Source organism: Talpa europaea, assembly GCF_964194135.1.
Source record: "Talpa europaea genome assembly, chromosome: 12".
NCBI lineage: Eukaryota > Metazoa > Chordata > Mammalia > Eulipotyphla > Talpidae > Talpa > Talpa europaea.
Window position 1 is genome coordinate 60,430,416 of NC_140079.1, and position 16,429 is coordinate 60,446,844.

The window sequence follows — 16,429 nt, forward strand, 5'->3', positions numbered from 1 at the left end:
TAAAACAACGCAGCTTCCGACAGCCCGGGCAGCTTGAACAGAACTGGGAAACTATGGCTTTAGACTAACATTCTCTTGATAAGCCCTTTCCTCATTCTCCGAAACAATGTCCACCACCCACTTGGCAAAATCTCGCCAAGTCCCCAGGGTTAACGGGGACGCACAGTATCCATTTTCTTCCCCCGAATTCCAACGCCCAGCTGATGAAACTGACCAGGGTGCGGAACCCAGCGCTCCCAGACTGGACAGTCCAGCGCCTCCCCCGGCGCCAGGGTAGGGGTAGGGCTGTCCGCCAGAGAGAGAGCAGTCTGCAGCCCCGCTAGGCCCAGCACCCCAACAGCCCCCACACAGCGCCCACTGACCGGCGGTGGGCGAAGCCGGGCCCCTACCCCATCGGGCAGCACGGCAATCTGGGACCACAGATTTGCAAAGCGAGCCCTGGGCGCTGTCCACTGTCCCCTGCTCTAAGGCGGCTAACTTACCGGCTCTAACTCTTTCTTCTGCTCCGCTGCGGGCTACTATGCCTCCTCCGCCCGCCGCTGCCTGTCTGCTCGCACCTTCGCCGCTAGCGCACTCAAGATGCGGCTCCTCGAGCTGTTTTCCTTCCCACCCCTCACCCCAGTTCAGCAGCAGGAAGTGGTCCTGCTCCTAAATTGCTCCTCCTGGAAGCCACAGGGCGCGCTAAGAGGTTCCGGTGCGGCGCAGGAAGTAGCCGCGCCCGTCGCTGGGGATTCGGGGAATGTCAAACGCTGTGCTCGTGTCCCGTTCCCTGTAGTCCCAGGGTGACCACTCTACAAGTTTACAGGTGAACTGGAAGTAATTAAGTACTGTAGCCTCCTTTTTTTTTTTTTAATGTGTTTTCCCCAGCTGAATGCAATAGAAAGGTGAGAGTGGTCACGGAAAACCAGGAATTTTGTTTTATTTGTTAACTGGTGGGTCTCCTAGTGACACAATCTTGTCCACAATGGTGGATTGATTGATTTGCGTATGCAAACATGTGGTTTAAATGATATATTATCATTTAATATGTAGTATGTAATTCAATATATTAATATAATTTAATATATTTAATCTATACATTTAATATTTTAATATTTATAGATAAATATACAGTAAATACATATATTTATATTTAATATATAATTTAATAATAGATATCATTTAGACCCCCATGTTATATGCAAGCTTTTGAGGATACACAGACAAGTCAGAAAGAGACTCAACCTTCCAGACTTCCCACAGTCTAGGCTAATATGTCAACTTACCCTTTTTCCTTAGTTTTTACCCCCAAACACATTGCCAAACACTTCCGTGGACTCCAGTGTTGGGGGAAAAAATAAGTTTCCCCCACAATTTGTCCATTGCTTGATTTTTCCACCACACACAGCCGCCAAATTTTTACTATATGTTTAGAAAACAAAAGAGGAATACCTGTGAAAGACTGTTTCTAGTTTCCTGATAAACTATCCTAGGCCAAGCATGAAATTAAATCAGTTTTTTTCTTAGCTGTTCTTCACATGGGTTGGATCTACACAAGTTTGTTTCTGAGAGGGAAAGAATTCATTTTGTTAATTAACTTGTAGTGGTAAATGCATGGTGTTTAGAACCAAACACATAGTTTCATATCCTTGTCCTGTAAATGACTAGCTTTGTGATCTTGGTCAATTTATTGATATATCAAGCACTAGTTTCCTTTACAAGAAGGGGAAGTAATACCTTTTTGATAAAATTGTTTTGAGAAATTATAATTAATTTATAAAAATAAATTATAATGAAGGTCGTTATGTGTTGGCACTTGGGCACTCAGCAAATGTAAGTTTTCTTTCTTCCCCCTCCTGCCTACTTATTTAGATGGTCTCATTTATTAATTGAGTGCTTATTGCATGCTAAGTACTGCTCTAAACTTGGAAATACTGTGGTGAATGAGACACACAACATTCTGAAGCTGTAGTGATAATTTATTTACCTAAGGTAGTTTACAACATCGTTTCCATTATGAGTAGGTGATCTAAAGCATCTCCATGCGAATGACCAAATATTGTCTAATGAAAAATCAGAGTATATCTAATGAGGATTGTGAAGACAGATTCCCTAGCACTTTATTTTAATAAATGTATTTATTTTTTAAATTGAGGTAACTTTAATATCCCCACCCATCAGTTATAACCACTGTAGTACATCAGCCATAGTCCCCTGCCGTAGTCCATTATGCTTCCTTCTTTCTTCATTCTTAGAGTTCCTCTCCCCTCTCTTCACCGCCCCCCCATCCCCTTCAGTTCTGTAGTCAGCTTTTGAGGGTTATTTTTTTTTAAGATTTAATTTTTTTATGCACACAAAAACTGGGGTATAGGCCAGAGGTGCGAGAGTGAAAGGATTCACCAGAGACAGAGGGGAAGCAGAAGAGACAGATCTACTGAAATACACTGCTGAGGGAAGCAGGGGGCAAGACAGGAGAGGTCTGCTGCACCATGTGAGTAAGCTTCCTGGTCAGGGATTGAACTCATGTCGCAGTGGTGATAGCTTGATAGTGCTGAGACTTTATATCCTGTGCCACCAGGGAGGCTCTCAAGGGTTAGTTTTTAATCCTGTCTTTATTGACCCTTAGTCCACGTATTAGTGACACCACACAGTATCTTTTTCCTTCTGACTTATTTTACTTAGCATTATCCTTTCCAGCTCTATCCATGTTGCTAAAAATGTATGAGTTTATCTTTTTTGATCACTGAGTACTATTCATTGTGACTTGAGCCAGTACTATTCACATGTTCTCGAGCCAGCTTTCCCAATACCACTTACTGAAGAGGTTATCCTTGTTCCAGTGTATGTCCTGGCACCTTTGTCAATGGAGTTGGTTAAAGGTAAAGGAAGGTGGGCTTGGTTGAAATGTATTGGAGAGTTACAGGTCAGTTCATATGAGTTAAGGTGTTCTTTTAAATGACCAGGTCTACCTGGAGAATGGATCCCTAGCTTCTGAACACTGTCTGGGTAGTCAATTCTCCTGTCTTCTTGGTTCTGTGTCAGTGGTCTTTTGGTTCTGGCCAACTTCATGCTTAGTTTTAGGTCAATCACTTCTGTGTATGTGGACTATATGACTCATAGATGAGTGTTACACCCTGTTGCTTCTGTGAAAACAAACTCAGAAGATAGTTAATATGTCCAATTGTTCTTGCTCATGGTGGGTGTGCCACAGTTTCAAAAGTGACACTTAGCCTCTTCTGTAACAAGAGAAAACGGTAATGAGGAAGGTACAAGAATGTTAAGGAAGGCTGCTAACCAATAGCTGAGTATTTAAACCCTCGGTCAGGATAAGAGCAGTTTCTTCTATTTTGGGGAAGGTGTGATTCATTCTCCAACCCACTGCAATATGGCTTGTGCCTCTGCTAACTTTATTTCTTTCCTCTAGTGGACCAATTCAAAGTAAACCAACCCTTTCTATTTATGGCAATGCCTTGAGGACTCCATTTAGAAAGATGAATACAGTACCCTTGGCATTTGCAACAACTAGAAGATTTCTGCCACCCCCAGTCAGACTACGGAGAGCCTGCATTTCTAGTCATAGATAGCCCTAAAATAGATTTCGTCTGGACTGAGTGTGAAGCAGAGGCATCAGCCAAAAGATTCACGAGGGGCTGCTGAATTTATCTTCTAGTCTTTCAGTTAGAAATTTGAAATTACATCCGGTTTGCTGTGTATAAAATACTGTGCTTGGACCCAAGATTTAGCAAAACCCACAGGACTCCTAGTTTTGTGGAGTTTTTGTTTTGGGGGAGACATATTATAAAATTAATGCATGAATTTATGGGTAATTGTCTAATAATAATTGGGATAATTGTCTGAAAGAGACCTATGGCATGCTAAAGAAAATATCTAGTAGGGAGCCTGGATCTGGACTAGAGGGTAAAAAGGAGGGTCCAGCCTTAGTTTGGGGTGCCCTAAAAAAATACCACAGACTGGGTGACTTACACAACAAAAATGTATTTCTCCTCAAATACCAAACCACAGTTTTAATTACAGAGTTTAACATGTTTTGGTAATAACTTTTAGGTTAACTCTGCCCTTTTCTGCTTATAGTTTTAGACTATTTAATGGTATTTATACTATCTCTGTGGTTTTGGTATATGAACATACAGATGAATAGAGCAGAATAGGAAACCCAGAAATTGACCTAAGAACTGTAACCTGAAATAATAATAATAATAAAAGTATTCCTTGTCCATCAAGGAAAAACAAAACAAAAAATTTTTTTTGCCTTGCTAAAAAATGCCCACCTCTACCACGTCAAGGCCGCTTCAAGAGGTTGGAGTCAGTCGGACAATGATTCTTGTTGGCTGGGAAGAACCCTGATACCAGAAACAAAGGAATGTTGGAGAAATCCAGAGACTGAGCCACTGTCATGCAGAAGATGATGGCCTAACGGTGCCCTCATGTTTGTAAAGGTACTTTTGGATAAGAGGTTCAAATAATCATTTGTCATTATATCTTCCAAAACACAGATGGCTCTGACCGAACTAGATCTGTAAGATCAAGGGATTGCTTTTAAATTATGAACAGTGATTCTCCTTCACCAATTAATTTATTTACAGACTAATAAATCTGTAGGAGTCTCCTTTAATTAACTGAGTATGTTAGAAATGAACTAGATAGCCTCTTTCCTTTGAAAGAAAAAACATAGGCCTTGTATACAAAAACCAGACTTTCTGTACATGTAACTTTTCTACATAAACCAAGGCCAAAGTCTCTGAGGATAGGGATCATTCGCTCAGAAATTCTGATACTGAACTTGCAGAACTGGGTCCTCCATATGGCTTTGAATAGCCTCTTTAGTAAATTTCTCTTTTACTAAACTTTGAGGTTACTTTAAGGCAGTGATTATTTCAATCAACACGTATAGATGTGAGGCATAGTCAGGTCATTAATTCATGTTCCTTTTTTCTGCTACTCCCACACTTGACAGGGGCTCATCTTCATCTTTAGATGTTTCTTTTGTTTTTCACCATCGGGTTCTTCACAGCAAATGAGCCATCATTTTCCTGACTTCACCCTTTGGAGGGGACCCTGGCAAGGAGGTAGACGTTTTCTGACACAGCAAAATGTAGAATTTTTTTTTTCTGTTCACAGAAGTTTTGAAATTTAGCAGGTGGTAAAATGATATATCAGTGGGGAATGTATGGATTGTTGGATAAATAATGCAGATACAACGTTGGAAGAAGATAAAATTGCATCCCTTCCATATAAGAAGTTGGACTTGCTTGTCACATCCAGGGTCTCTAAAGACCCCATAGGAAGTTCTGAAGCTGTCTTGTCTTAATTGTCACAAGTTAGGTGAAGTCTTTATATCTCACAAACATCAAATGACTCATGAATGTAAATGTAAATAATCAAAACATAAAAATAGTATAAGAAAACATGGATGAATTTGATTATTAACAGTGGAGAAAAATTTCCCTGTGACTTGTTAACTGAAATAATCAGTTCACAGAAAAAGATATGGCTCTTAAACATTTGAAAATATGTTCAGTCTTGCTGAATGCATCTAGCCATGTTAAGCAATATATAAATATGTTGCAGCTATGGTAAGATCTGTCAGGTAGGCAAAAATCCAAAATCAGACAATTTTTTGTTGTTGATGAGACCATGGAGAAGGAGGTGGTCTTCTTCATGGATGAGTATGTACAAAATGATAGAACTTTTATGAAAGTGAGTTGACAAGACATGGCACAATCACATTTGCATTTACCTTTTGGCCCAGCAATCTCACCATCCCAAGGAACACTAGCCAAAACAAAACAAAACAAAAATATGCACAAAGTTATTCACTGCAGGGTTCTTTGTAATAGCAAAGGAATGGAAATAAACTCAAAGCCTCTCAGTAGGGGACTGATTGAATAAACAATGGGATAGCCACATAATGAGGATTATGCAGCTATAAAAAAAAATGAGGAAGATTTGCTCTGTTTATGTACAAGGCATACTCTTCAGGATATATTGTTACAAAAATCCCTAGTGTTTAGGGCCTCCCCGGTGGCGCAGCGGTAGAGCGCTGGGTTGCGCAGCAGCTACCCGCAGCCTCTGCGGCTCTGGTTCGATCCCCGGCTGCTCCCCGGCCACCAGAGGAGGGTCCCACATGGCGCGCAGACCTCTCCTGCCGCCCGCTGCTCCCCTCAGCAGTGTACTTCGGTCCTTCTGCCTGCTCTGCTCCCCGCTCTGGCTCTGGTGAATTCTCTCACCCTCCCGCGCTTCTGACTGTACCCAGTGCATGTATAAACAAAACAAACAAACAAATAAATAAATAAAAAAAACATGCCTCTATTTAAAAAAAAAAAATAAAGTCTACAAAAATCCCTAGTGTTTATAGGATGCTAACTTTATTTTTAAAAAAGAGGTAAAAATATAATGTATGAGGGCATATATGTGTATGTATACTTGTGTCAAAAAATGAAAGACAAAGTGAGAATTGTAAAAATGGTTATTTAGAGATCTGGACCTTCATTGTTAGCACCCTCAGGTTGTTATGTCTTTTGAATATCCATTTGACCCCCTTGGATCCAAAAGCTCTTGTGCTAACCTTGAGGGGTAGCACAGGGGAGATAAGATTTAGAGGGGAAAAGGGAGCCTTTTCTCTGCATCTGGGCCATACCTGGGTCAGGACTCTATTTCATCATGCACTTTCTAACCTAGTCTGACTAAATGAATCATACAGTTGTTTCTGACATGGAACTAAGCAGCTTTTTGGTTTTTCAGACCCATTTGTGTCTTCCCACACCCTTTCTAGCACGCAGAGTACTGGAAACAATCTTTAAGAAATCTATTTAATTTTCAGTTCTTAAATTCTAGTTAGGACTTTCAAAAAATTATATTTGGTATTTTTACATCTAATTAAGGACAGAATCATGCAAAATTGTGCATCAAAACTCATCTTCTATCCAGACATTTCAAAAAACACCTCAAACCAAAGACTATGAAAAAGAGCACATTAAAAGTGAAATACCAAAATATGTATTGCTCCGCTAACTTCAGTTGGAAATGAGTGTTCAGTAAAACAAACATAATGGTTGCAGAAGCAAGCTAGTAGCTGACAAAATGTCTAGACTTCTTGTCCACAATGTTAAACTCTAAAATGTTGACTACATAACTTACTTGAATAAGAAAATTTTAATAATAATGCCAGTTTAAACACTTTTCATGTTTTTTTCTTGTATTGCAAAAGTTCAATTCCATGATAGTGATATTTTGCTTGTGCTCTAGCTAAACAATCATATTAAAAGCTAGGCCATTCAGTCTTAAGCTGAAATGTTCAGAGTTCCTCTTAACTTAAACCTCTTCCTTAATGATTTCCTTGTAGAAATAATCATGAAAGAAATGTTTACCTTCACACTTGTCTTTTGTACAGATACTTCTTGGTTTTCATTCTGTGATAGATGTCAGTGTGTGTGTGTGTGTGTGTGTGTGTTTGTGTAATTATATAATTTCTGGGTAAGCTTGGTTAATCTCTGCTGGTTTCTCTCTACACCCATCCCATCACTGCCCAATATCTTACTCCACTTTTGTGACAAATATTTTTTCTTACCATCATCTCTTATACTCTTTTGACCCTGTCTCTCTCCCCCTTAACCTCAGAACCTCACTTCATTTGTTAATGTCTGATAGCTTTTATAACCTTGCCAGATAGTCTGCCATGCAAATGTCCAATATTTGTCTTTGTCATTGACTTGCTTTACTACATATTATTGTCTCAAACTCCCTCCATTTCACTGTGATTCACATTTTGTCTTTTCTTATGGTTGAGTAGTTTTCACTGTGTAGATATAACACATTTTCTAGATCCAATTCTCTATCAATGGGCACTTAGGTTGTTTCATGGTCTATTGTAAATACATATTGTAAATACAGCTGTACTAAACATTGTGGAGCATATAATATTTTTTGAGTTGATGGTTTCAAGTTCTTTCAACAGATGCCCAAAAGTGGAATTCCTCAGTCATAAGGTTCCACTTTTACCTTTTGAAGCTATGTCTAGATCCAAAATGGCTGCACCAGTTTACATTCCAACCAGCTATGTTAGAGTTTCTCTTTCTCTGTGTCCTCTCCAGCACTAGCTGTTGGAGATTCTTTGATTATGTGCTGTTCTCATGGGTGTGCAGTGGTATCTCATTGTGCTTTTGTCCTGCATCTCCCTTATTAAAAGTGATGATGGACATGTCCCAAGTATCTGTTGGCTATCTGGGTATCCTCTTTGGTGAATTGTCTCTTCAGAACTGTTGCCCATTTATTTAATTGGGCTGGGTTTTGTTTTTTTATTGTTAAGTGGTGTAAGTTTTTTATATATCTTGGGTATTAACCACTGGTTGGTTGTGTAATATGTAAATACAGTCTCCCATTTGGTAGAGTTTTTAATATACTTATTTTTTCTTTTCTGTGTAAAAACTTGAGGCAAAGCCAATTGTTTATTCTTGCTTTGATTTCCCCTGCCATAGGGGTGGAGTCTCCAAAGACATCTTTATTAGTGTTGCTATGAACATATTGAGTTTTCTTTCTTACATTTTTATTGTTTCAGGTCTTATATCTAAGTCTTTACTCCATTTTGAATTTATTTTTGTGCATGAAGTTAGAGTGATTCATCCAGTTTTCCCAGCACTATTTGTCAGAAAGACTTTCCTTTCTACATTGTGTGGTTGTAGCTCCTGTATCAAGAGTTATGTATTGCTATATGCATAATTTTTTCCCCTGGGCTTTCAGTTCTGTTCCATCGATCTATGTCTACTTTTATTCCAATACCACATTGTTTCAATTGCTCTTGCCATCATAGTGATAACGGAATTGTCTAGCTTGCCCTGTGTCTCAATAGTACAGTTTAGAATCTGGTAACAGCCATATCACTTTTAAAAGTCATCTGTTTGGACCTTAAATTCCTGAAACAAGAGCTACACAGTTCCTTTTGCTCCTGCTATCTCTGGCACTTATTAGGTGTTAGAAAATGCTATTTGTGGGTGGCAATGACCATACATCATAAAAAGATATTCCATAGATTAGAAATTAAGCAGATGTCTGTTGAATTACAATCTTTTGTAGTTTTTAAAATGCATCCTCATAGTTCCAAAAAAGTCTTCATTTAAAGGTCAAATATAGCCATAACACTGGCAACCAGTGTGCACAGTAATTTAAAAAATATAGATATTTTAAATTGTGAAATAAATGTAGACCATTTTACAGAAAATTTACAAAATAAAGACTAAACCAGCACAGCGATTTTAACCATTTTGTTTTTGCCCTCTGGCTTTCCGTGCCTAGAAACCTTGACCTTGGCGCACAGCCGGAACCGCTGCGCTCGGGGCGGCGCTACCGCGCGGGTTGCGCCATCGCCATGGTAACCGCGGAAGCCCGGGCCTCGCAAGCGGTGAGTGCGGGGTCCTGGCGCCCAGGCAGGGGAGGGCGTTCGGGTTGGGCGTGGGCGTGATAATGGGGGTAGGGTGATAAGGCGGGTGGGGTGATGGGGCGGGTGGGGGTGATGGGGCGGGTGGGGGTGAGGAAGCGGCTGGGGAGGGGCCTCTCTCTGCCAGGTTCCTCTGTGGAGAATGGAGGGTAGTGGGCTTGACCGCGGCTTCCTCAGAATTGGCCTCCGCCCCTAGCTTTGCGTAGCGGGTCCCGCCCCTTGGCTGCCTCCGGGGATCCCTACTATCCCCCCCGGGGCATTCAGGCGGAATGGGGAGCTCTGGTGCCCAGAAGTGAGGTGCCCTCTCTGCTGGACTTTTTGGTCCCCTCAGCGGAGCTGCTACTTTGTATTCCTTTCCTGAAGGAGCATTCCTATTGTTTAACCCTGGAGCCTCAAAGTTGCCCTTTATGGCCTTCTCCTTGAAATAGGACTTAAAGTCTTGAAGGGACTACAATTTTTGAAGAAAGCCTCCTACTCTTAGCTCATAAGCTCCTTAGGGTCTGTTCTTCTGCCACAACCTCCTGCTTCCTTTTCTGCCTCCTTTCTCCCATTCCTCATATTGCTCATTTCTTCAATTAAGATTCTTACTATTTGATATTAAAGAGTCACGTCTTCACCCGCTCCAAATCTCCTTTCGAAGTTTGTCCTCTTTACTTTCATAGCATCCTTTGCTTACCGCCAATATTTTCCTTATCTCACACCGTGGCTGCTGATTTTCTTTTGTGGTCTTCATTAGACTGTGAAGGCCGCTGGAACATGTGTAATTTTTCTATATTAGTACTTAACCTCAAAAGAGCTTCCCTTTTGTAGTTAGAAAGTTATAGATTTACGTTCCTACTCTGGCAGAGCAGGTGCTAAGTCTCATTTCACAAACAAGGAGCTTGCATTCAGAAAATTCACATTGTTAAGAGATGCCAAATCAGGTCTAAAGCCTGGACCTTTTGATTCACAGTGCACTTTGCCGTTCTGCCTGTATAGTTCCAGCCTTCCCTCTCCTCTCCAAATCTGTATGAGTTTTTGGTTCTGTGTTGTGGAGTTGCCTTTTTTTTTTTTTTTTTTTTTTGCCATTTTCAAGTTGTAACGTTCTTGAACAATGAAAATGTAATTTACTTTTGTCTATGACTGAGTTAGTTTTTTTCATGAATACTCATTTGTTGATTATTAGGGGAAAAATAGAAATGTTCAGTTGGTTTTAAAGTTTAGCTCAATCTGTAATTGGCTTTTTTGGCTAATATTTATTTTGTACAAATACGTCTTGGTTCTTAGATAACTTCCCCCTGTTTCTCTGCTGCAGTAATAAAGTGGGTACAACCCACTCCCCAACACTCTCTGGTCCTTTTAGGTCTCATATACATCTTAAATCAGTGGCTCTCAAGCGTTTTGTTCTCAGGATTCCATTACACTTTTAAAAATTATTGATCCCACATGCTCAGTGAAATAAACCAGAAAGAAAAAGAAAAATATCAGATGGTCTCACTTATAGGAGGAATGTAGAGGATCCAAATAAGGGATCAAGAAAAAAAAAAGTAACTATAATAAAGTAAAAATCAAAATCAACAGGCAACTATAAACCGGAGACATTCTGCAGGGGGGAGAGGAAGGAGTAGGATCAAAACAGGAGTGGGAAGAGCACAAGGGACCATGGTGATGGTTCACAAGTTAATGGGTGGTGGGAATTTCACAGGAACTATAACCGGGATGAAAATGCATACATGGTACAAAAATGAAAAATGATGTAAAAATATATAAAATAATAATTGACAAAATCTTTACTTTGGATAACCAAAAAAAAAAAAAAAGTTACTGATCCCAAAGAGCTTTACATTTCAGAGTTTTCCTTTTTTGTGTTATAGCTGTTTATCAGTGATTATTATAAATACAGTGAGAATTAGAAGTTAAAATGGAGACTTTAAGCATATTTATTTGATAACAAAAATAAACCCATTATGTACATTAAACACAAACTTTTTCATTGAAAGTTACTATTTTCTTTTTTTTAATTTTATTTTTATATTCCCCATACAATTGCAACCCCCTTATTTTAACCCCGATCCCTCCTTTCCCCGCCCACCCCCCATAGTATGTCTCTGGTTCATAGTTGTTTGTTCATTTTTATATTTTCTTTCTTATAGTTACTCTTTTTCTTTTTCTTATAGCTATTCTTATTCCCTTACTTAGGTTTTCTAGACTTCTGCTATGACTGAGACCATCCGGTATTTTTCTTTTTCATTCTGGCTTATTTCGCTGAGCATGATCCCTTCCAGCGCCATCCATGTTGCTGCAAATTGCATGTGTTTATCGTTTTTGAATGCTGAGTAATATTCCATGGTGTATATGGACCACATCTTTTTGATCCAGTCATCTATTTTTGGGCATTTGGGTTGTTTCTAAAGCTTTAGCTATTGTAAATAGTGCTGCTATAAACATAGGGGTGCAGGTGCTCTTTGGAATTAATGTTTCTGTGTCCTTTGGGTAAATGCCTAGGAGTGGAATTGCTATATCATATGGAAGTTCTATCTTTATTAGGTTGAGGAATCTCCACACAGCTTTCCATAGTGGTTGGACCAGTTTGCACTCCCACCAGCAATTCAGGAGAGTTCCTTTTTCTCCACATCCTTGCCAACATTTGTTGTTGCTAGTTTTTTAATATGTGCCATTCTCACTGGTGTAAGATGGTATCTCATTGTAGTTTTGATTTGCATTTCCCTGATTGCAAGTGATGTTGAACATTTTTTCATATGCCTGTTGGCCATTTGTATTTCCTCTTTGGAGAAGTTTCTTTTTAGCTCTTCTGCCCATTTTTTGACTGGATTATTTTCTTTGTTTTTGTTGAGTCTCGTCAGCTCTTTGTAGATTTTTGTGATCAGTCCTTTATCATTAGTGTTGTGTATAAAAATTTTCTCCCAGTCGTTGGGGTTTCTCTTTGTTTTGGTTATTGTCTCTTTTGCTGTGTAGAAGCTATTTAATTTAATGGAGTCCCAGCTGTTTATCTTTGCCTTCACTATCACTGCTTTGGGTGATGTGTCTGTAAAGATGTCTTTGAGGTGCACGTCATGTAGCGTTTCGCCTATATTTCCTTCTATATATTTTATGGTGTCAGGTTTTATGTCTAGTTCTTTAATCTATTTTGAGTTGGTTTTTGTGCATCGGGTGAAGTAGTAGTCAAGTTTCATTCTTTTGCATGTAGCGACCCAGTTTTCCCACCACCATTTATTGAACAGACTTTCTTTGCTCCAGTGCATATTCTTTGCTCCTTTGTCAAAGATTAGTTGACCATAAATCTGTGGGTTTATTTCTGGGTTTTCTATTCAGTTCCATTGGTCCATGTATCTATTCTGGTTCCAATACCATGCAGTTTTGATTATTATGGCTTTGTAGTATAGTTTGAAATCTGGGAGAGTGATGCCTCCATTCCCTTTTTTTTTTTTCAGGGAAAGTTACTATTTTCTAAAACAAAAATAATCGTGAGAAAATCAAATTAAAATTTTTCAGTATATAGGATACAGACAAACTTAAGAGAGAAAAAGCTGTTTTATTGTGATCATGAAGTTAGTGCTTAAATTCATAGTAAAATATTTTAAAGTATTCTGAAGTTTCTATGTTATAAGAAGGAAAAAAACCCCATAAAAATGGCATTTTGAATTGTCTTCAAAAGAATATGATGAGGGACACAATCAACAGTAGAACACCAAAAGCATGATGAGTGTTTACTTTTATTCTCAGATACTTTGTTTTTAAAGTCAAACTTATGGGTAAATAAATGCCTTGGAAGACTGTCTTTTTATTTCAGAAGGCTCTTCCCTCCTCTGCACCATAAACAATGTCCTGAAACTTGTGTTCAGTTTTGCTTTTCTTCTGCTTAAAAAAAGTAGTACTGCATCTGCTTGTATTCTTAAGAAAGTCTTTGAACTTTATAGAAATCTTATCTATGTATCTATTTACATAAGTATATACATATATGTATATACATATACATATACGTATGTACATATACATATACAAACTATTTTGGATTTACTTTTTTCACTTAATATTACATTGCAAAGATTCATTTGGATTGTTGTGTGTCTTAGCTATTTATTACTGTGTAATAAATTACCTCCAAATTTAGTAGCCTGAAACAGCACATACTCATTATTTCATAGTTTCAGTGGGTCAGGAATCAGGACAGTAGTTAGCTAGGTCTACTTCAGAGTTTCTCAGGAGCCTGCAATTAAGGTGTTGCCTAGGGCCATGGTCATCCCAAGGTTCATCTGAGGCAGATCCAACTTCCATGCTCACTGGGTGTTTGTTGCCAGAATAAAGGTCTTTATGGGCTATTGGACCGAAGGCCTTGATTCCTTACTGACTATTGGCCAGAGGTTGCCCTCCGTTCCTTGAAAAGTGACCCTCTATGTCACACCATGTGAGAAGAGACAAAAAGAATACTAGCAAGACAAATGCCATAGTCTGTTGTAAGCAAATTATGGAAGTGATATCTTAATTACTGTCTCTGTATTCTCTCATTAGAAAAAAGTCACCATGTCTAGCCAGCATTCCAGGGAGAGAATTACACGAGGTAGGTGAGGGACATTGGAAGCCTTGTCAGAACCTGTTTACCACATGGTGTAGCATAGTAATTTATTCATCTTATCCACTATTACTATTGTTTGGTGAATATACTGTAGTTTATGCTCTTCTTCATGGACATTAGTTCTTCCTTGCCCCAAGGATTTTTGCTGTTAAGAACAGTGATGCTACAAGCTGTTTTTGCACATAGGAGTGAAATGTGCTGCCTTTCTCTAAATATCTCTATTTTTTGCTGGTGTATAGTGTACTTTAGTGATGGTACATGACAAAACAGAGCTCCCTAAGACCCTCCCCTTCGCCAGGGGTTCTGAGATGGAACTGTGATAAGTCAAGAGATTCTCAGTACCTCTCGCCTCTTGCACTCTCACAGGGGATTGTGTTCCAGAGGGCTCTTACTCCTTGGAGACCCCTGTAACCAAATTCATTGTCATAACAGGAAATGAGCTTGACAAGCTGGTCATTGAGAGAAATGACAGCCCCAGCATTTTAAGTAGATAAGTGGGTGTCACTGTTAAAATTGCAGGGCACAGGGCCTCCCTGGTGGTGCAGTGGTTGAACGCTGGGTTGCGAAGCTGCCTGCAGCCTCTGCAGCGCCAGTTTGATCCCTGGCCGCTGGGCGAGGGTCCCACATGGCGCGCAGACCTCTCCTGCTGCCGCCTGCTGCTCCCCTTGGCAGTGTACTTCGTCACTCTTCCTGTTCTGCTCTCCGCTCTGGCTCTGGTGAATTCTCTCGCCCTCCCGCGCTTCTGACTGTACCCAGTGCTTGTATAAATAAATAAATAAATCTTTTAAAAAAAAAATTGCAGGGCACAACCTGGCTCTCAGTGTAGCCCAAGATGCCCTTGAGGGGGCCCTGTGACACCTGCTTTACCACGTTTTTAATGTCGTTGAATTTGGCAACTTTCTTCAGGCAGCAGGTCAAATCTACAACTGACATGTGGGAAGTGGGGACACGAAGACCGTGCCACTTAACTTCCCGCTCAGCTCAGAGATGACCTTGCCCACAGCGTTGGTGGTGCCTGTAGATGTGGGAATGATGTTCTGGGCAGCCCCTTGGCCATTGTACTACAGCTTCCCATGTTCTTCTAGGTGGCAGCATGGCATGGACCCTGGTCATGAGTCCCTTCATGATGCCAAAGTTGTCATGGATGACCTTGGCCTGGGGATCCAAGCAGTTGGTGGTGCAGGAGACATTGCTGACACTCTTGAGGGAGTTGTTGTACCTCTTGTGGGTCACACCTGTCACAAACATGGGGGCATCGATTGAGGGGGCAGAGATGATGACCCTTTTGATCCCACCCTTCAAGTGAGCCCTGTCCTTCTCTAAGGTAGTGGAGAACCAGTGACTCCACAACAGTTTAGCACCAACATCACCCTATTTGATCTTGGTGGGATCTTAGCTACTGGAAGACAGACATGGACTTTCCCTTGATGACAAGTTTCCTATTCTTTCCCTTGACTGTGCCATTGAACTTGCCATAGGCAGAATCATACTGGATCTTGTAGACCATGTAGTTGAGGTCAGTGAAGGGGTCAATGATGGCAACAATATCCACTTTGCCAGATTTAAAAGCAGCCATGGTGACCAGGCACCCAATCCAACCGCATCTGTTCACTCTGACCTTCACCATGGTGTCTGAGAGCCATGCTGGCACTGCACAAAAAGCGGTGGCACTCTGTAGAATTGGAGGAACAGAGAGAGCCATCATTCTCACTTTGATATTCTTCCAGAGTGAGCACTAGTAAGACTTCCCTAATTAATTCTACTTAAAATTAATGTTGTCCCTTTTCAACTGCCTTATACTAAATCTCATCACCTTTTACTATACTTATTTTGTACATACCATATTTTCTCCTGTGAAATAGTAAGTTGTTGAGAGCAGGAGGTAAATTTGATTCTTTGTTATTTATATAACCGCCAACAAGGGCACTTAGTGTATTAATAAGCTTCCAGTAAGAATTATTGATTGAATGAATTCTGTTAAAATGCCAGTGCCGCATTTTTAAGGTGCTAATCTGATTGCAGTGCTCTAACTGTGTTTCTCACTTCTCCCCAAAATGACTCTTGTTGAAGCAGGTGAGTCTCTTTAGCATTTTCTTTCAATGTTTTCCTTTGAATTTAGCCTCCATGGATCCCCTCCTTTGTCCCTATTGAGTTACAGTTTGTATCACAATTCAGCATTTTAATATATATTCAGACAATATATTGCCTTATGATGGTGCACAGTAAACTTTACTCAGTAAGTGAATGTACTATCTTATCTTTTTTTAAAAGATTTATTTATTTATGCATACAAGAGCTGGGGTACAGGCCAGAGATGCGGGGGGTGAGAGGATCCACCAGAGACAGAGCGGGGAACAGAACAGGCAGACTGACTGAAATACATTGCTGAGGAGAGCAGCAGGTGAGACAGGAGAGGTCTGCCTCGC

The 16,429-nt window shown here is 40.1% G+C and overlaps 1 pseudogene across 1 annotated transcript; it reads right to left on the reverse strand.

Annotated features, from left to right (window-relative positions):
• Window positions 1–149: 149 nt before the first annotated feature.
• LOC311181620 (glyceraldehyde-3-phosphate dehydrogenase-like) lies at window positions 150–15,630 on the reverse strand (annotated as a pseudogene). Its single transcript has 2 exons — window positions 14,814–15,630; window positions 150–410 (listed from the first exon to the last, which is right to left on the reverse strand). The product of its transcript is annotated as a glyceraldehyde-3-phosphate dehydrogenase-like (transcript).
• Window positions 15,631–16,429: the final 799 nt, after the last annotated feature.